The following is a 21,398-nucleotide window of genomic DNA, read 5'->3' on the forward strand; positions in this document are numbered from 1 at the left end:
ATAAGTGAAATAATTACTTTTTTCTGTGTCATGATTATGCTAGTTAAAATAATGATTCCTTCTCAGATGGCTTAGATTCTTTCAGGAAATCAGAGGAAAATGGGGAGCTGATATTTGCCATGAAGTCCTTTTTTAGGAAAACTCAACATTGGACCCAGCCCAACAGTGTCTTCTTTTGTTTCAAATATTTACTGAACACCTCAAATGTGTCAAGATTCTTTTTTACATGCTGAGCATGCAGATTAAACAAGACGGCTGTGGCCTCATGGTATTGCTCTTGCTCTCTGGCTGTCTCAGAGGAAACAGTTAACGGGTAATCAGGTACACAAGAAAGATGGTATTTGTGATTGCTCTGAAATGGATTTGTTCAACATCGGATGTTTAGTGAGGGCTCTACTGATACATCAGTGAACAAAACAAACATTGATTTTCTTGCACGTCTTACATTCTAGCTCAGGAGATAGGCAATAAGCAATGAACAAAACAAATACTTAAATTATGTAGTGTGTTAGTAGGTGGTAAGTGCTATCCAACAAAGAGAAGTAAAACAAGATAAAAGGTATCCAGAGGGGTGAGGCGGGGGAGAGGACAAGCTGCAGTTTTAAATTGCAATCCAGAAAAGCTTCCCTGAGAAGGTTTCAAGAGAGGGAGTCAGCTCCGCAGTGTCAGGGCGAAGAATGTCCTAAGCCGGTGGGAGACCAGTGTGTGGGAGAAGAGCAAGGAGGCAAGTGTGGCTGGAGTGGCGTGGGCATGGGGAGGAGAGTATAGGGGACGTTGACACCTACTAAGGATATATAAGTATGAGAGCATGTCTGGTGGCGTGAGAGAGTGTTGGGTGTTGGTATTTTAGACATAGGATGCAGGGAAGGCCTTTTGATGAGGTTGGGAGATATGAATTGAACCCCAAAGAATTTGAAGAGGCTGTCATGGGGAGAGTTAGGCAAGGGTGTTCCAGGCAAGGACAAAGGGCCTAAGACATGACACAGGCCACTGCGCTGCCACATGAATGTGGGGAGAAGCTTAGGTGGGTAGGGATGGAGGTAGGAGACCTTCCAGGTGTAAGGTCCTGTGGTCTAGGGCCAGGGGTGCAGATTTTATTCTGAGTGAAACAAGATGTAAAATGCGATGAAACGTTCCCTTCTACCTATCTTCTAAGATTTCAAAGAATGGAAGAATGCGGCATAAACCACATGGAGGTACCGAAAGCTTTATAATGGCTAGGACTTAATCTGCTACGTCACCACTGTGTGCTAGTGGCCTGACCCCCACCTGGCTGATATTAGGTACAGCACAGCAGGAAGTATTTGAATATATGAGCAATTTTCAACTAGTGTGCCACAAGAATTTTTAAAACATGCAGTACCTGACTAGTTAGTGAGGGGTACTGACCTTTTTTCCCTTAGATTGTCAAACAAAAAAATGATAACAGCCAATACAACATAGCTGTTTGATGTGAGTAAATCAAAATTATACCTATTTTTTGTCAGATTGGCAAAATATGTATTTTTTATTGTGCTATAGAATTTTAGTAATTAGTTTTTGTATGCCGTGAGATGAAAAAGGTTGAAAATCACTGCAATAGATGGACAGGCAGACAAATGATTTAGCGCCATTCCACTTGGGGGAACAGAAGCTTACTATCTTTTGTTTCTGGAAGTGTTTGGAAAATACATACAATACACACTCACAATCTCAAGAATAATATAACAGCACTTATATACCAGACACCCAGAATTTACAGCCCATAACATTTTGGCATATTTTCTTCCAGTCTTTGCAACATTATTGTGTGTATGTAAGAGTGTGTGAAAGTTCTTTTTAATTACCAATTGCCGTTTGCTTTCCCCACCCCAGAGGTAACTGTGTTGTGAGTTGGCCCAATAATGTTATAGGAGATGCTCCGTCTCTGGTTTGCATTTGGGAAAGGGGGAAGTAGAGAGGAGAGCCAGTGTTCTCTAAGGGGCTGTGTAGCAGGTCGGAACCAGCAGGAGTGTCTGCCCTCTCGGACCCTGCTGTGCAGCATCCGCCCTGCTCAGCAAGCACACTTTAACTTTGTCCTGAATCAGTTTGTCCTCGTGATATTTTCATCAGACAAAATGCTCAACATGGGTGACTCCATTTACAGATAAGTAAAGCTTACCCCTTTTTTTATTTGAAACGCTTTTGATGGGAATTAAACTAAATGTCTTACAAGTTTAAATTTCCCCATCCTTTTCAATAATGTCTGTTAACCAGGATCATTCTTTCGAACACCAGTGGCTATATCCATTAATGTTTCCAGAGGACACCAACAGCTTGCTCCTGCAGTAAATGAACTCTGGCTGCTTTGCTAAAATTATTCTTCTGCCTGCTTTTGCTTTCTTTTGCAATCCTCATTCTCTGTCAGCCACCAGCTCTCCTTTGTTGCCATTGTCAGTTAGCCTGCCTTTAACTCTTCTTCAGTTCCACTTCTCATTCTTGACCTACAAGTTTCCCATCTGCTTTGGCCTGGGAAAGCCGAAAATCAAATTAAGTAAATTCCGGGTAAGGCCAAAGAAGACTCAAGTGAGTGGCTCTCAGCTGAGGGTTCTCTGTAGGCCTCACCGCCTAACTCAGGGTGTCTGTTAGATTTCCCATCCTGACAGCCTGATACTGACCAGCAAACACATTTGGACATGTGGTTTCTAATAGACAACACTAAAAAAGCAGTGCTGCCCTGTGAGGCCTGTAAGCATTCAGTACTCTCCGCAGTAGGTTCATGTTCTCCCTTCCACGCCGAGCCAGGGCTTCATTTCTCCTTCCCTCAGACTCGTCCCACAGGATCTGACTGAGGGCTTGGGGCCAGGGCTTCTCAGTAACTGCCGCAATGGTTGGCCTCAAGTTGTGATTCAGCATTAGAGAAATCTGACTGTAAAATTGTTGAGGAAAGTTACCGCTGGGTTTCTAAAGCTTATTCTTTTTGTCTAAATTGAGTTGTTCAGTTATAAAGGTTGTAGGGGATATTGAAATAACCTCACTTCAGCTTCTAGATTTACAGCTGAAGAAAACAAAGCCTTGAATGGAAAATGATTTGATCGCGATCACTAAGTCTGTGGTTGCTAACTGATTAGTGTTCCCACTGTGGAACCATTTGGTCATCATGGTCAAAGGTGGTCTCCTTTTTGCTGTGATATATCTGAACACGGTGGCTGGTAAGTGGTACAGCTTTGGCAGCAGTGTGAAGTAGATGGTCTCTCTTTTCTGCCTCATTTCCCAAGCTTGCTAGGATATCACCTCAGTGCACACTAGGTTTTCTACTGGTTAGAAAAAGTGGTTTGGAACCTAGTCACTGTGTGGACAAGATTTATTCAGGAAGATGTTCATGGCAGCCTTATTTACAGTAATAAAAAATTGGCAACAGCTGGTCCAGCGTTGGGTTGATGAACAAATTTTGACATTGCCATGTAATTGAATATTATGCAGCCATTAAAATTTTGTGTACAGACTTGTTAATAACAAAGAGCATTGACAAAGTCACTGGTCATTTTTAAGCCTACTGCAAATGTATTTGAAAAAATAATTAATTTAAAAAAATTAAAAAAACAAAATGCCATTTTTTTCTGGAGGGCTTTCTTTTTATTATTTCCTGTCTGCACTTTATAAAATTTCTAAAATACCTATATATTATTTTTACAAATTAAAATGTGTTCATTTTAAGCCATTAAATATTAAAGTTAAATTTAAAGAATTTTTAGAAGATTTTATTTATTTATTTTTAGAGACGGGGATGGGAGAGAGAAAGAGAAAAACTGATGTGGGAGAAAAAAATTTTTTTTTATTTCCTTTTTAAAAGACAAAAATAGCCAAAATGTGAGCTGGTCACTGATAAAGGGAGAGACTGTGTACCGACTTTGTGCTGGCTATCACTGTTTGTAATGTGTGATGCTGCTATCAGAGTTTTGTCATGATGTAATCCTTTGGGGTAAATATTACAAATTTCCTATTAGAGAAATTCAAGGTGATAGTTAATTTTCTCAAGGACACAGAAAATTAATGCTAGAGTCATGATTTGAACCCAGTCTGACTTCAGAGGCATTACTGCCTTATGGGCAAGATGGAGAAAGGGGAAGGAGATGGAGAGAGCAACATAATGGTAATGGTAATAGGGTAGCGGGTCAGGGGGTTGTTTAGGGCAAAAGCAGCTCTGGTTAGGGCGATGAGGGAAGAAACCATATGTAAACTTCCCCAGACATAACAGAGAGAAGCTGCGTGGCCCACACTCATGCCATACACCACACCAGGCTGAGTATCGTGCCACTAAAGTGATATACAAGGTGGGGCAAAAGAAGGTTTCTAGTTGCTTGTATGGGAAATAATACAAGAATTAATAAATAGTAATACAAGAGTAAACTATGTTCCCCATACTAACAACTGTAAACCTACTTTTGCGCCACCCTGTCTAGGATTACTTTTCTTATCACGTGGCCCCTAAATGCAAGCCAGCTATTTTGCCTGATACTTAACCAAAGAAAGTGACTTGTTCCAATGCTAGAAGGGGAAAAATAACTGGCTACATTAGATTGATATATATACAGACAGTACTAAACTGTGTTTTCTTTCTTTTTGAGTTTGAGATATTTTTAGAAGTAATTTTTAATACAGTCATTCATGGTGGATTTAGAATGCAGTCATTGTGTAAGCTCTAATTCCACTCTGCATGCCCAATAAGTGAATGTTCTTGCTATTGGTGTGCATGAGTCTGTTCTCCTTGTGGCCATACTTATTTTTCAACCTGGATAACAGGCAGCTGGGTTCGCAGGCCCATTATAAAATCAGCTGTCTTCTCACCTGCCATGATCAGTGGGTCAGAGCATGTTCAGGTCTGCTAACAACAAGACAGGCTGCGGTGAGAGGGAACCTGGGCCTAGTCTCAGGTACCTGACAAATTGACTATAGGCCCAGGTTGAGTGGACCTAGCTGGACCTGGACACAGTGTGCCTCTGCAGGATCCTGCTGGCCAAAACCACTGTGTCTGTTGTATGGGTCCGGGACACTTCCTGGGTTAAACCCTTCAGTATGTGGCATTCATTGATACTGTGTTCTTGTCCTTCCATTCACTTTTCCGGCAAAATGGAGCCAGAAAGTTTCCTTATTCTCCTTTTTGTTTTCTTATTCTGTTTTGAGTTGCTGGTGGTCTTTTAAACCTTAAAAAGTTTGCAGTAATCTGCTGACATGCATTTAATCTCTGGTGCGTCATATTTCCCTATCAGTAAGATGATAGGTATTCATCTTTCAGGCACACCTAAAATTTTCTTAAATATAGTCAGAGAAAGAAACATTGAAATCGTTCAGTACAAATTAATCACTCTCCTGTAGTCCCCTCTGCATCCTCGCTGTTACAGGGTCATGTCACCTCTGGGGGCAGTGTCAGGGATTTTGAGTTGTCCATGTTATAAGAACGTGTGTTCATTGGGCTACCAGGCAGGCAGGAAGGTGATAAGACTTTTTCTTAAGTTGTGCTGAAATCAGCCTAGCTAAAATATACCCCTGGTTATTTTAATTTTGTCAACAGAATGATGTCTCCTAGCTCTTCAACAATGCCAATAATATATATATAAGTGGCTAATTTAGTAAAAGCAGCAGCAGCAGCTGAGGACTTTCCATCTCATTCGATGCTCACACCTTCCTGTGAGGAAGGTTCTGGTATTACTCCAGTTTCACACCTGCAGCTCAGAGAACATGAGGACTCCAGTTATGGGGCCACACTCAAGAGCAGAGCAATGAATCACCACATCATGTTGTCCCCAGCTCTTCAGGTGACAGCCCTTCCTGTGTCCCAACGCCACAGTCCTGTCCTTCCCAACTCCAAATCTTTTTTTCTACTTACATATTAAATAATTGTGTTCCTTTGACCATTCCACATACAGTAATATTCTTAAACGTGACACTAAGGCATACCTACTTTCTTTGGATTCATTTTAGTTTGACACAATCCTCTGAAAATCTGGTGCATATGAGGAAGCTGTACTTTTTATAAATTTTAGTTTCATTTTAAATATGGAATTTACACATAACAATTTATGTTTATCATAAGAGAAGTCATGCGCTATTTTATTCTTGTCAGAGAATAGCACACAGATGACTGTGTGCTTGGAAGGCAGTGTCTATTAGTTGAGCTTAGAATAGGAGTTTGCGAACTTTTTCTGTAATGAGCCAGATACTAACTATTTTAGGCTTTGCAGTCCATACAAGTCTGTTACATCAACTTAACTGTGCCATTGTTGACAAAAGCAGACATAGACAATATGTAAACAAATGAGCATGGTAATGTTCTAGTAAAACTATTTCCAAAAACAGACAACAGCTGGGTTTGAAACCTAAACCATTTAAAGGGTTTTCCTTAAGGGTGAGAAAGTGTTTACAGGTGAGTGTTAAGTAGGACAGTCCTAGTTACTTTTTCATAAGTTTATTAATAGCACCATCTTTTGGTTGCAATAGTCTCTTGGTTAATAAATTAATATATTGCCACCCTAGTATTACGTCACTTTAAGGTCATTATTGAGACTAAGATGAGATAGAAACTCTGGTTTTTATCTTTAGTTCAATCAGTTATTTTCTGTTACAACAGTCAGGACCTTCCTGCATCAGGTGATCTTTCCATAAAATTCCTCTCATGTTCCAGTCCAGGAAGAGGGCCAGGCAGTGGAGGGAAAAACCAGAAGGGAGAGTACAGAGACCTCCCAGAGAAGTATCCATAGCCCACCTTTTTGTACTACTGTCTGTGTGCTGGGCACTGTTCTGAGGGCTTCATATACACTATCTCAGGAAATACTAGGTCTGTCCAGAAAGTATCCAGCCATGTACTAAGAAAAGTAGAAACATTTATTAAAGAAGATACAAGAAATATTGTACATAGGACAATGACACCTCAGTCCCCTTCAAAATAGGCACCTTAGGACCTCACACAGTACTCCCAGGCGCCATGAGCTGCCCCTTAATATTTTCCAGAATGTCAATGATGGTCTGAAATCTCTTCCCTTTCAAAGGTGATTTTAGTTTTTGGAAAAGCCAGAAGTTACAGGGCACCATATCTGGGCTGTGAAGGGGGCTGAGTCACCTGAGTGATTTGATGTTAACTGCATGAGACATGATGCATGAGCAGGCACATTGTTGTGATGAAGCTGCCAATCACCAGTTGCCCATAGCTGCGGCCTTTTGATCATGTGAGTAGTTTTCTCGGAGGAGGAAATGTTCAAGCTTAATCCAAAATTTGAAGCAGATTTGTTGCTCTACTCACTCAGTCATTTTGAATGTGATGGCCATACAGTATACATGCTCACTCAATGGTGTCTACCATCCCCTCTGACTAGTACAGTGAAATTGTCACTGTTCATGCATGTACATTCCAGTCCATTCTCCTTGGCTGTAAGGTTACACCGATGTGCACAAACCACTCCCGTTACGTTAATAGTGGTTGGACTTTTTCTGGACAGACCTTGTGGTTGGTTTTGGATTCAAACCTGAATTGTCTGATCCTAGAACCTAAATTCTGAGGATGTTTAAGTATGAAATAATTAAATCTAATAAATCACTCCAATGTAAGCAGGGCAAGATTGGGATTTGGTGGAACCATATTCCATACTTAAGGTCAAACGTCACCTCCTACCTTATTCATCTGAAGTATGAACATCAGAGAGGTCAGCAAGTGTTTGGTGGGAGTAAAAAAAGTGCAAAATCCTTTCAGTTGGAGTAAAAAAAGTGCAAAATCCTTAGGCCTTCTGGTTTGAACAAGCCTCTAGGCATTGGAAGAACTTGAGGGCGAAATATACCAGGTGGGCCAAGGGCATCTTTGGACTTTGAGGGATATAGGACTTGTGGAGGGCTTGGGGCCTCGTTTTTACGTGAGTGCTGCCTGTGGCCTACTCAGGACTTTTTCTAACTAGGTTGAAGGGTGAGAATGACAAGAGAATCCTAATCCTGGCTTTACTTCTCACTGGTTATTACTCCTCTGCAGCTGAGTAAAATGTTGGCGCAGCATCTGCCTGGGAATTAAGATGTATGTTTCCCTGGGACAGTGGAGAGAGAGTGCCCCACACTAGGTTCTGGACTCTTATAAGTTAGACCCCCCCATTCTAGCTCAGTGATTTAAAGAGAACATCAGATTGTATATAATTTTCAAAGGGAGTTGCCTTTCTTAGATAAACCTGTGCCAAAAGGAAATCTTTAAAAATAATTCCCATCAACTCATTATTTCTGGGTGGTATTTTTTTGTATAGTTTCCAGAACAGTGACCCTAACCACAATGAGGACAGTCATTTTGGGAACTACTCACTCAGACAAAAGTGCAAAGAAGGGTGCCTGTAGGTTTGGTAATAAAACTACTCCCAGGAGTGGGAGTGAGAGTGGAGAGCCAGTGGGTATGCCTCTTGGCCCCAGCTTTTTAACATGGATTCTTCGAGGTGTATTATAGTTGGTGTTTTTTCCCAGACTTTCAGTGTTGCCCCGGGACAATTGTCTAAGTTCATTTTGGCATCAGGACAAATGAGAGGATGTTTCCTGTTTGCCTGACTCTTGCCCCAACTTCTTTCTCTCTTCTGTTAAGCTCTTGGCTCAGTATTTCGCATTTTAACTGACGTTAGGGCACCAAGTGCAAAAATCTGCAAACAGTTAGCTTTCATGTTTGAGCATGCTGGTTGGAGCATACCAGAGTTAAAGTTTTCATAGCATGGAAAGATCACCCTCTGTATAATGCATTAAACATTTAATAACTGTACTAATAATCCTGAACACTTTTAATGGGCCACACGGGAGCCTTAATGTGGTAAAAATGTATTTCTTCACTGTCAAGTTAACTTTCATCACATTGAGAGAAATTCTTCGAAACAGCTTTGAGCCTTTGGAAGTTTATAAGCCCAGAAACAAAGAGCATATTCTGAAAGTAATTTTTAATGTAAAAAGAGACAATAGAAACAGAGGGAGTATTAACCTGGAGCTTTGTGCCTTTCTCTGTAGTTTAATGCGTTTAGGTTGGGGAGAAGTATACCACCACTATGGTGCAACTGCTGTGAGTCAGATTAAGCGATTGTGAGTGGAGTTAGCAGCAAGACCAGCATTGGAACACAGGTCTCTGTGGTCCCAAGACCTTGCACTTTGATTGGAGATGGGAATGTGGGCTGTTTGGCCCCTCTTGAAACATTTTTAAAAATACTGTATCTTGCTTTTGCATCTTGTCCACCAACATGCCATCCAGATTGAGGAAGACCCGGAAACTTCTGGGTCATGTGAGCCATGGCCATGGCTGCATCGGCAACACAGGAAGCACCCGGGAGGCCGAGGTAATACTGGTGGCTTGCATCATCACAGAATCAGCTTTGACAAATATCACCCAGGTTACTTTGGGAAAGTTTGTATGAGGCATTACCACTTGAAGTCAACTAGAGCTTCTGCCCCGCTGTCAACCTTGATAAACTGTAGACCTGCGTCAGTGAGCAGACATGGGTAAATGCTGCCAAAACCAAGACTGGAGCTGCTCCTATCATTGATGTGGTGTGATCCAGCTACTACAAAGTTTTGAGGAAGGGAAAGCTCCCAAAGCAGCTTGTCATTGTGAAGGCCAAATTCTTCAGCAGAAGAGCTGAAGAGAAGATTAAGAGTGTTAGTGGGGCCCGGGCGCTGGTAGCCTGAAACCACATGGAGAGCAGTTCATTAAATTATCACAAGTGCGCACACGCGCGCGCGCACACACACACAAATATCTCTTTGGAGGGAAAAGTCAAATGTTGATAGGTATTGTATTAAATTGAATTTATACTTATTTCTTAGTTATAGCATTTTTAAAGGAATTGTTCTTGGTGAAACAGGTGTGCCTTTAAAATGATGCAGTTGCTTTCAGAAGTGCAGAAAAAACCAAACAGGGACCAAGTCCAGTAAAGTAATTACCAGTTTTATTTTGTTTTTGTGTATTTAAAATAGTCTTGGCTCCTTGATCCAAATGAACTCCAGTCAAAACACTTAAAATTATAATGTGTATGAATTAAGGACTTAGGAAACTGATATTTTCAAGTATTTGGAAGGAAATTATGTCTCCTGAATAAAATTTATGACATAAGCGTAGCTCATCAGTTCACATGCCTGATTACTGTACTTGAATGGCATTTTTTTAATTTGAAAACTTTGTTGTTTTATAATTGAAATGTAAGAATATTAGTTAGTCCTTTAAAGTCCATATTTTAAGATCAATAAAGCCTTTTTTGATTTTGCTGTAAGTCACCTGGAAGATCTCTTTCTTGCTTCTTAAAGCTGTTTTTATCTGCACAATGGTACATGGCTGGAAGGTGTCTTCTTAGCATAGTTAGGTGCTCACACACACACACACACACACACACACACACACACAGTGTAGATGCTGGCAAGTTTTTGATCTTTGAGGGGAGATTTAGATTTTTGATTCAGAGAAAATAACAAGCTACTTACTGTGGTAGATAGATAAAGTAGTTAATATTACTGAGCAAAACTGAGGTATGACTGTGAGGCTTATAAGCTGCCTCCAGGGGCTTTTCCAGAAGAGAAATTCCCGTGCATTGGCAGCATTCAGAAATGAACATTATGCCTTCTAAAATGTGTGTTTGCATGGTTAATTCTGGGAAGTTTTATAAAAGTCATATTCTTGCTTATGGGCTCTTCTTCATCAAGATGATTCTAACACAGAAAAGCTCCAAAGCTCACCCCACTGAAGACAGCCGTGAGACAAACAGCATGCAATAAGTTTGCTGCCTTGTTTTTTAGAAGGAATTTGCTGGCATTAGCAAAGAAAATCCTAAAGTGGCTTAGGTCATTTCCATTGCCTTTTATCCATCTTCCCCTTTAACAATGAAAAATGTCTGGGCAGTTACAGCTTCGTTCTAAAGTGGCCCATAATTTTGTCTATGTTTTACATCCCACTGGATTCCTGAGACCAAATATGGTATTGCTTCTCAGAGAGGCCTCCTTTCCTTTCCCTTCAATCTATACAGTATTTAATAGATTTATTTTGAGGTCAAGATTATCTTTTGGGTCAACCTGCAACTTAAAACCAGATAGAGTAATGTGGTTAGTAAAATAATAGTTGAGAGTGAGCATGGGAGGACCTATGTATGTTCATTCTGATCACTTTAAATTGTCAAGCCATCATATTTGAGAAAGCATTCCTAAAAATTTATGAAATTGTTTAAACCAGTCTTTTCTCTCATCTATTTCTGGTTCTCTGTTTTTATATACCACACAAAAAAGACTGTGCTCTGTAATGTCTGTCCTCATGGCCAATGCCACGCTGAGTTATAAAAACCCAGCACTGCCAAAGGCCAAATACACTACTGTACCCCTCAGTCTGACTTGAGGGCAAAAATTCAGAGAGAGAGAAGGAAAGAAGGGACTAGATTCAAAAGATAGACAAGGGCCAAAACTTTATAATAGGTAGCGAGAAACAGGGTGGTCTAAGCAGAAATGATGTGTCAGTAAGTCTTCCCATTTTAGAAATGCAAAATGCTAGCATTTATTAAAAGAAATGAAAATGTGAAGTGCTTCTTTTGGGGAAGTGGGCATATCCTACTGGTTAGAAGTTCAGGTTCTGGAGACAGACAAGCCCCAGTGGTTCTCCTGGTGCTTTTCTTCCTGGCTCTTTGACTGTAGTCTGCTCATTAACTACTTAGCACCCAATTTCTCATCAGTAGATTTGGGCAGTAGAGGCGGATAAATAAATAGTCCCTGCTTCATGGTGTCAATAGGAGGAATAAGTTAAGAGAGCATTTCACATGCTAGGGCAGACTTGGCATTTGAAAAGCCCTCAGTATGTGCTGTCTATGGAACCACTGTCTTTGGGGTTCTAGACAAGTGACCTGTGCTGGTGCTTATCAGCAAGGAGTCTGGTTACACCTTTGTCAGTTAACCATCAGTGTGATCGTGAGCAAATATTTTAACTAACGGGGTTTTTTTTCCCCTTTTGCCTCCCTGCATTCAGCACACCCGACTCCCTCAGGCAATCCCCACACCATTGTTCATGTCCATGGTCATGCCTTAAGTTCTTTGGCTACTTCATTTCCTATGCTGTACTTTATATCCTCATGGCTATTCTGTAAGTACCTATGGGAATTCCTCTGTAGGTAACTAACTGCTTTTCTCTTACTGTTTTTAGGATTCTCTCTTTATCTTTAACCTTTAGGATTTTAACTGTGATTTATCTTGGAGTGGGCCTCTTTGTATCCATCTTGTTTGGGACTCTCTGTGCTTCCTGGACTTGCATGTCTATTTCCTTTACCAAATTAGGGAAGTTTTCTTTCATTATTTTTTAGAGAGATTTCCAATTTCTTACTCTTTCTTTTCTCCTTCTGGCACCCCTATGATGTGAATATTGGAACACTTGAAGTTGTTCCAGAGGCTGCTTACACTATCCTCATTTTGGGGGATTCTCTATTCCTTTTCTTGGTGTGATTAGTTGTTTTTTTGCCTCCTTATGATAACTGAAATCATTGATTTGATTCTTGGCTTTATCCACTCAACTGTTGTTTCCCTATAAATTGTTATTTATTTCAATTATTGTTTCCTTGATTTATGTCTGGATCTTTATTATGCTGTTGAGGTCCTCACCTAGTTCTTTGAGCATCCCAATAACCGGTTTTGAACTCTGCATCTGACAGATTGTATATCTCCATTTGTTTTGTTCTTTTTCTGGAGTTTTGTTCTGTTCTTTCATTTGGGCCATGTTTCTTTTTCTCCTCATTTTGGCAGCCTCCCTATGTTTATTTCTATGTATTGGGTAGAGCTGCTATGACTCCCTGTTTTGGTAGCATGGCCTAACGTAGTAGGTGTCCTGTAGGGTCCAGTGGCACAGCCTCCCCTATCACCCAAGCTGGGTACTTGAGGTGTACCCTTCATGTGTATACCATCCTCTTGTAGTTGAACCTTGATTGTTGTTAGCAGGTCAGTGGGAAGGATTTACCCAATCCAGTCACCTGCAATGACTGGCTGTGACCACTGACCGTTACCCTCTGCCCTCCATGGAGGATCAGCTGTGCAGGACAGGATGCCCTGATGTGTCCTGTAGCTGCCCACTGGGTGTGTAGGCTCTGGGGTTTCCCAAGTGGTGCAAGCTAAGGTTAGTCCCCAGCTGCATTTTGCCCAGGGGCACCCTGCATGAGTTACAAAGCAATTTGAGATGGCGGGCACTTGCGCTGGGCTTGGAGATTCTCCGGCAAAGCCAAACTGTGAATCTCGGCTGGCTGCTGCTAGTGCCAGCTAGGCCCAGAGCCACTTAGCAAGAAGTATGGAGCCTAAGGGTTCACTGAGGTTGGCTGTTGCTTCTTTGATAAGATTTAGGAAATTACGAAGCAGGAGCCAAGACCATCGATTCGTATGGAAAAGTCACAGTTAACAGTTTGGGCAGACCTGTAAATTTGATGGGACGGAGCCTCCGGATCTCCAGTGTGGGGCAAACAGTGTTGTCAAGGTTGATGGAGTCTCAGATATGGCACCAGTCTGCTTGCTCTGTGGCTCTGTTGGGGGAGAGCTAAGAAAATGGACAATGGCCTCTGCCCACTTTTTGTCTGGGAGAAGCTGTCCGCCAGCTTCCACCTTGATTCTAGATAGCTCAGTTTCTCCCTGTATACCATTGGTGCCTTTCAAGCTGCCACCCCAGTGCTAGAGTTCAGTGGCAATGAGTCTAAGTCCATGTGTGGGTTCCTTAAGGAGAACTGCTTGGGACTCCAGAAGTTTTTTCCGCCAACTCAATATCCACTGGTTTTTGCAGACAGAAGTTATGGGGACTTCTCTTCCTGGCACTAGAACCCTGGGCTGGGGGCCTGGTATGGGGCTGGGACTCCTTGTTCCCGATATATCACTCCTGAATTTTTATCCACCACACGTGCATGTGGGATCAGCCCATTCTGCATGTCTGCCTCTCTTACCAGTCTGGATGGATGTGTTTTTTTTAATTCCATAGTTGTCAGACTTCCATTCAACTCGATTCTTGATGGTTCTGAGTGATGGTTGTATATTTTTGATGTCATTTTGATGTGGTTGTGTGAGTAGGTGCGCCATGTTTACCTGTGCCACCATCTACACTTCTATGTTTTTGCTTCTCTTGGGTATTTGCCCAAGGGTGGAATTGGTAGGTCACATGGTAACTGTATGTTTAACGTTTTGAGAACCTGCCAAACTGTTTTCCTAAGTGGCTGTACCATTTTACTTTCCTACCAGCAATGCAGGAAGGGTTCCACCACTCTCCGCATGCATTGTCAACACTTACCATTGTCTGTCTTACTGACTATAGCCATCCTAGTGGTTTGAAGTGATATCTCATTGTGGTTTTAATTTGCATTTCCTTAATGGTTAATAGTGTTGATCATCTTTTCATGTGCTTATTGGCCATGTGTTTATCTTTAGAGAACTATCTGTTGAGATCTTATGCCCATTTTTAAGTTGTCTTTATTGTTGAGTTATGAGAATTTATTTTAAGTTCTGATCATATCAGATATGTGATTTGGAAATATTATATCCTATTCTGCAGGTTGTCTCTTCACTTTGTGCTTTGGAGTGCAAGGTTTCTAATTTTGATAAAGTCTAATTTACCAGTTTTTCTTTGTCATTTGTCATTTTGGTATAATGTCTATGAACCATTCCCTAACCAAAGTTATGGAAGTTTACTCCTATGTTTCCTTCTAACAGTTCCATAGTTTTAGCTCTTACCTTTAAGTCTATGATCCATTTTAAATTAACTTTTATATATGGTTTAAAGAATGGGTCCAACTTCACTTTTTGCATGTGGACAGCTAGTTGTCCCAGTACCATCTGTATGAACATATGTTGTCTTTTCTTTTTAAACTCTTCCCCTATTTAATTGTCTTGGCATCACATTATAGACTTTGAAAGAAAGACAATAGTTCCCTGTACCACTCCTCCCCATCCTGTTTCCGCACTCCAGAAGCGATCACTCTAAACTCTTAGCAGTTTCTTCTGTTTTGTTTTTTTTTTAACCTCCGTATTTCTAAATAGCATGGTGATTTCTTGAGTATTATAAAACTCTATTTAGTTTTGACACATTTTTATACAAACTCATGTCGTGTTTTCATTATGACAGTATTTACTGCTGAGCCAGGTAGTATACTCTGATTACATTTCATTTTCTGTGTCATTTTTGTTTTCCTTTGGGTTAATTCCTCTTCTCCCCTTTTTGTTTTCATTTGCTTGTTCTCATCAGCAGTCTGGTTGGTCCATTGTTCACCCTACAGCCGCCCTTTACAGTCCCTGTCATTATCTTTCTCCCCCTGATCAGACCTAACAAGTTGTCTTTCTGTCTCTTTTGTTCTGGGAGTCATCCCGCATGGATTTCTCTGTTGCTCCAGTCATTCCAGGCTGGTTTCTGTCCAAGTTGCTGTCTTCCAGGGACTTTTTGTTGCTTTCCTTTCCTTTGGAAGTTCCCTTCACCTCTCCTTTGCCTTGGGTCTTCTGCCTCCTAGTTCAGCATAAATGTTTTCTGTCAAAGATTCTTTATATATAACTGAAGAACCTGGTGCCCAGATTAAGGAAGTTCCTTATTAATACTCAAGGTAATTTATATTCATTTTTCTGCTCATGGCTACTGAAAATGAATTAAAATCAAATAAGAATCCTGAGTTAAGAATAGCTTAGATACCCAGAAAGCAGTCTTATTTATTAGGACTCTAATTCTAGAAACCAAGAAGTTACTGGGAAAAGACCAGAAGTAGTGCTGCATCCTCAAATATGGCCACTAAAGCTCAAACACTTTCCTCACCATGACTGTCTTCATTCACATCAGCGTCACATTTACACACAGTTCTAAAGTGTTTGATCATTTGGCTTTGTAGGACACAACAGATAAATGGAATATTTTAAAAATTAGAAGCAGAGGGAATGCTAGAAATAGGCACACTGTGAGCAGTTGGAGGTGGTGCCAGTTAGGTAAGGGAACAAATGGGAAAATTATTTTAATTAGCAAAGGTATGAAGTATCTACATCATTTAATTTTATCATAGAATGTCCTGTATGAGTCAGGATCACACAGACGCGTCACTCCATTGTGGCACTCATCAGTGGCTGGCCCTGCTCCTGCCTGCCTTCTGGAGATATTTATTAAACAGCTCTTTTGTGCTAGGCATTGTGTCTGGTGCTCTTTATGAACACAAAGTGTTTTTAAAGGAGTATGTTTTAATTATCTGGAAAATAATTTTACATAGAATAATTCATTTGTCACAATTGCAAATAAAATAATTATTACTTTATATTCTTAGGAGAATAGAATGTCTGCTGGGACCTAGTCTTAATCCCCTTTATCTGCGTTTAAAAACACCTCATAAGGGTGTCTGTTATCTATAACATAAGAAATAACAAGTTTTGGAGAGGATATGGAGAAAAAAGGAACCCTCATACACCGCTGGTGGGAATGTATACTGGTGTAGCTACCATGGAAAAGAGTATGGAGGTTCCTTAAAAATTAAGAATAGAGCTAGAATAACCCAGCAATCCCACTTCTGGGTAGCTACCTGAAAATTTTGAAGACATGTATTCATAAAGGAATATGTACCCCCTGTTCATTACAGTATTATTCAAAGGAGCCAAGACATGGAAACAACCTAAGTGTACTTTGATGGATGACTGGATAAAGAAGATGTGGTAAATAATATGCAATGGAATACTACTCAGCCATAGACAAGATGAAATACTGTGTCATTTGTAACAATATAGATGGATCTTGAGAGTATCATGCTAAGTGAAATAAATTAGACTGAGAAGGACAAGAACCATATGATTTTAGTCCTTTGTGGCTATAAAACAACGCAACAAGTGAATAAACAAAACAAACAAGCTCATAGAAAGAGACAGCATTATGGTGGTTATCAGAGAGGGTAGAGGAGATGATGAACAGGATAAAGGGGATCAAATACAGAGTCTGGCACAAATAACGCACCTTTTTGTTACATAAACATCTTTTATTACAAAATCATAAGCATGTAATTCTGTTACATAACAATATCATACCATAGGACATACTAGGTGAAATGTTCAAATCGCTGTCTATCTCGTGCGAGACATTCGTGTACCCTACCAACCACACTGATGATGTTACTTCTGCTGTATCCTGTATTTGGTGACGGGAGGACACTGGACTTTGGGTGGTGAGCATACAGTACAATGTATAGATGATGCATTATAGAATTGTACACTTGAAACTTACATAATGTTATTAACCAATGTCACTTCAATAAATTTTAAAATAAACAATAAAAACACCTCAGTGATTTTCCTTACAGAGGACATTTCTATCACTACAACTAGTTTTGTTCAGTAAGTTAAAAAAAATTGTCTATATGTGTGTACCTTTATATGTGTGTGTATATATATGTATATATGTGATATTTTTAAAAATCTGCATTCTCTCCCCTTGTCCTCCCTTTCTCTTTCCCTCTAGCTGGCCGCCTTATGTCTTACTGTGTAACATTGTCTTAGTTAACCAGGAAGTCCATTGTTAGAGCGTATCAGTATTCTAAAAAAAAAAGAGAGTTTTGCATAACATACTGAAATAAAAATATACTGTATACTGAGTGTGTATGTTGGGAACTCTCTTCAAATCTGAATGCTTCCTACAGCAAAAAATCTGAAAGTGGTCTTAGCCATGGTTGGGACCAGCCCTTTCAGGTTGTCCAAAGGAAGAGATGGAGTTTAAGAATTTTTGAGTGCATGCAGGACTGAAATGGAACCAGAATCTATCGTGCTATGCCATCTATCTTTGACATTAAGAAAGGGCAGCTAGATTTTGGGGGCTGATCAAGCCCTTGTGCAGTAAATGGGACTAATTAGAGCTTCCGTTAACCACAGTCATGGAAAAAGAAGAAGCCTTTGTGGCAAGTGATGAAGATCACCAAGAGAGACGGAGTGGCAGCTGAAGGCTGGGGAGAGGTGGGCTCAGCAGTGCAGGGAGGCTGAATAGGAGTTTGATTAAATGTGTTGTGATATGCAAGCATTAGAGATAATTATTAATAAGCTAAAACTTGAAAATGCCTGTTTTCATTTGCTGTCAGTAGAAAATATAGGTTGTGTTACAGTAAAGTGATGAGGTTATTAGTTCTCCTTAGTGTTACCTTTGGGAGGGGGATCTTAGATCTATCTGTAAAGACTTATTAAAGCCTCTCTCCCCCACCCCCCGATTGGAGTTGTACTTTATTAGTAGGAACTTGCCCTTGCTTTCTTCCTCCATCCCACCCTGGCCACTCAACAGGGAGCAAGGAGAGCATGAAGGAGGGAAGGAGATACATGGCTCCTGGCCTCCTGGGCCTGTAGGTAGCAGTAACACTGCATGAAACTAAAATTTGCATTTGCTGACTTGTTTCTCCTCCCCCACATATCTCACCCCAATTAAAACATCCTTCTTCCACCCAGGTATCGGTTCCTTGGGAAGGGGGGACAGTGTTCTCACATGTGCTCTCCTGTCAGCCTGGGCAGGTATTACTGGTCTTTTCCCCTACAGAGTACCTTCCTTGTTCTTTCCAACCATGGAAGCTCTTAATCCATAACCCACCCATGCCACAACAGCCCAGCTAACAAAAATGATGGTGGGAACATGTCTCCAGCCCTACAGTGCATCCCATTGGTGGGGAAGGGATCCCACCACAGGGTTGCTCAGGCCTTTTGTGAATAGAGAGTATGGTAGGATGGCAGGTCACAGACACCAGACAATCCAGTAAACTGTCACTGAACCCAATCACCCTGCAGTTTCTCCTAGCCATTTAGCCTCTTAAGTCTCTAGCCCATTGTCCTCCCTTGCTTTTGCTAGACATGCCTGTATGTATGTGTCTGAACCCCAAATGCAAACAGAGATCTAATACTTCCTCAGCATTAGACCTCTTGGCACAGAATGGATCTGTGGGAACAAGGGAAGGTGGCGGTCACTGCCTCCCTGACCAGATGGAACCCAAGCTCAGATCTGTCCAGAAGGAACACTCTGTCACAAGATGTTGTAATAGTTACTGAGAGATAGAAATGGTTGATAATTTTCTCTTCCTGGTAGAGGTTTATATTAATTTGTTTCTAATGATAAAGTTGCACTTAAGCAAGTTCAGGAGGAAAGGGGAGTTGAATTCATTTAAATCACTTTTAACTGGTTTTCATGGTAATTATTAGATTGGCCAAATTTGTTTCCTCACCGCTTTCAACTGATATCTGTATGTGGACATAGTGAAATACTTTTGTATTTATGTCTCCCTGTCTATATAGGTATGATTATATGCAGATAGATTAGTTAATTATGGGATTAAATAAAGCAATAGCCCTTTTACCTTTTTAAATGTCACATTATACTCTAATAACTTTTTAAAATGAGACTCTCAAGGAAGATAAGGACCATAACTGCTTATTCCCACCATCCTCCACAGTACCTGGCACAGTGCCTGGCACCAAGGCACCTAGGTGCTGCCTTAATGAATGAATGAACAATTTATTGCAGGAGATGATACATTTGCATTATCTGCTGGAGGATATGTTATGTGAGAAGCTCATGTTAAGCTTTAAAATCATGGGTAGATTAAGAAATCTTTGTAAGAGTTACCTTTCATTATGTAAACAAAAACTCATATTATCATTTAGCTATAACCAAATTCTTATTTGAATCTATTCTATCAATTTTTAAAGGGTGGGAACAGTAGATGAAGGGTTTCTTCTGTTTTGTTTATGAATTAGGAGCATTAGGCAATGGTGTTTGGTGGTTTCTTTTTGTTGCTGCCTGGCATGGGTCTGGTTGGTCTAACACGGAGCCTGAAATGCTTGCTGGGGGCCAGCAGGTCCATGGCCCGAAGGCTCTGGGTTAGGAATATGGAGAAAACAGAAAGGCCTGGTGGTGGCAGGCCAGGGTAAGCCCAGTGCTGTATGAGGGAAGAAAGCTGCAGGTCTTGTGGAGTTGGTAAAGTGGACTGACTGTGTCCCTTTGGCACTTATTAGCAAGTTACAGGGATGGTTCAGAGAGCTCCAAAGCAGGGGTGGGGAAAGCGCGGGGGTGGACTTTCTGCAGAGTGTCTCCTGCCTGCTCCTCTAAGGTCATTTGCTTGGTTCTTCTCAGAGTCTGATGCAGTTCGCAGGTTCGTATGTTGCAGGTGTGGCCGTGGGGGGAGACACTTGACCACCCACCTTGCTCTAGTTCCACATTGCTGAGAAACATGAAATGACTGTTCCATTAGCTATGGCCAAACCTGGTGATGAAGTCAGAAACATACAAGGTTCCCAGGGGCCCACTCAGTGGCGATGAGAAAATAGGGAAGATATTTAATTGGAAATCCAGTTTACTGTACACATAAAAATGTCTTTGATCTTTAAAATAATTAATATTTTTGTGAGCTGCTTTCAAGTTTTTATTTGACCTGTGGGGGTATGGGATGGTAGTAGAGCTATAAAAGTATTAGGCAAGATATGCCTGTTCAGAAGACAGCAAAACAATGTCAAGAAGGAGAACTGGGCAACCACTACATTACTTGGCCATTTGATCTTATCTTTTTGGAGCCTAAGTTTACAGCTCTCATAAATGGGGATAATGATTGGTGCTTGCCCATATTTTAAGATTCTGGTGAAGATTAGGTAACATCTCCCCCCCCCCCCCAATCCTTATCTTCTCATTCTGTATACTGTCCCTGAGTGTCTTTCTTTCCTACTTCTGTCATTACCTCAGATAAGTGCATTTTATCTGATGACCTCAGATATGTACATCTAATCTAAATTTTCAGGAGAAGCCTCTTCATGAAACATCTGAAGCTCAGTGGATCTAGAAATATGACCTCTTGCCCTGTCACACTTGCGTGACAGGGCATTCCTTCTCTTCTCCCTTCTTCCTCTTGGCCATTCATTGTCTTGGTTCAGGTCATTATCTTATATTGCCAAACGATAGTAGCCACTTAACTGTTTTCATGACTTTAGTTTCTCCCTTCTGTACCCATGTTTCCTTTTGGAGCCAACATGATATTTGTTATTTATCTGTGTGTGTGCTGTATGTATGAGTGTGTGGGTACATCTGTATATTTATCCTGTATGATAAAGTCCTTGACACACTATTTAATATAAAAAGAAGGTAATCAAAAGAAAACCTTTACAGTCATGTCCATCTGCATTTGTTTTCTTTCATATGTGGTTTCTTATAGTTGATTTTTTTTTATCATTTTGTTTATGTGTATGGTTTTAAATAGTAAATAGCAGTGCTACAAATATTTTAATGAAAAGTACAATAGCAGACCTCTGAAGATCTCAAGATGGCTGCAGAGTAGGTGGAAGCTACACTCACCTTCTCCTGACCCCAAACTGAAATAATAGCTAAATTATAGAGCAGTCAACCTGACTAACCAACTGAAGGCTATCTGAACTGAAATATTGTAACCAAGGATGTACAGAAGAAGGCACATAGAGACTGTAAGAAG

At 40.7% G+C, this 21,398-nt stretch overlaps 1 protein-coding gene and 1 pseudogene across 2 annotated transcripts in view; both read left to right on the forward strand.

Annotated features, from left to right (window-relative positions):
- SLX4IP (SLX4 interacting protein) overlaps positions 1 to 21,398 on the forward strand; it is a 210,141-nt gene that overhangs the window by 71,398 nt on the left and 117,345 nt on the right. The gene's annotated exons all lie outside the window — the stretch shown is intronic.
- Positions 9,040 to 9,646, forward strand: LOC129070868 (60S ribosomal protein L27a-like; annotated as a pseudogene).

This window comes from Pteronotus mesoamericanus, unplaced genomic scaffold (genome assembly GCF_021234165.1).
Source record: "Pteronotus mesoamericanus isolate MK-2021 breed Mesoamerican mustached bat unplaced genomic scaffold, CSHL_Meso_final contig_25, whole genome shotgun sequence".
Lineage (NCBI taxonomy): Eukaryota > Metazoa > Chordata > Mammalia > Chiroptera > Mormoopidae > Pteronotus > Pteronotus mesoamericanus.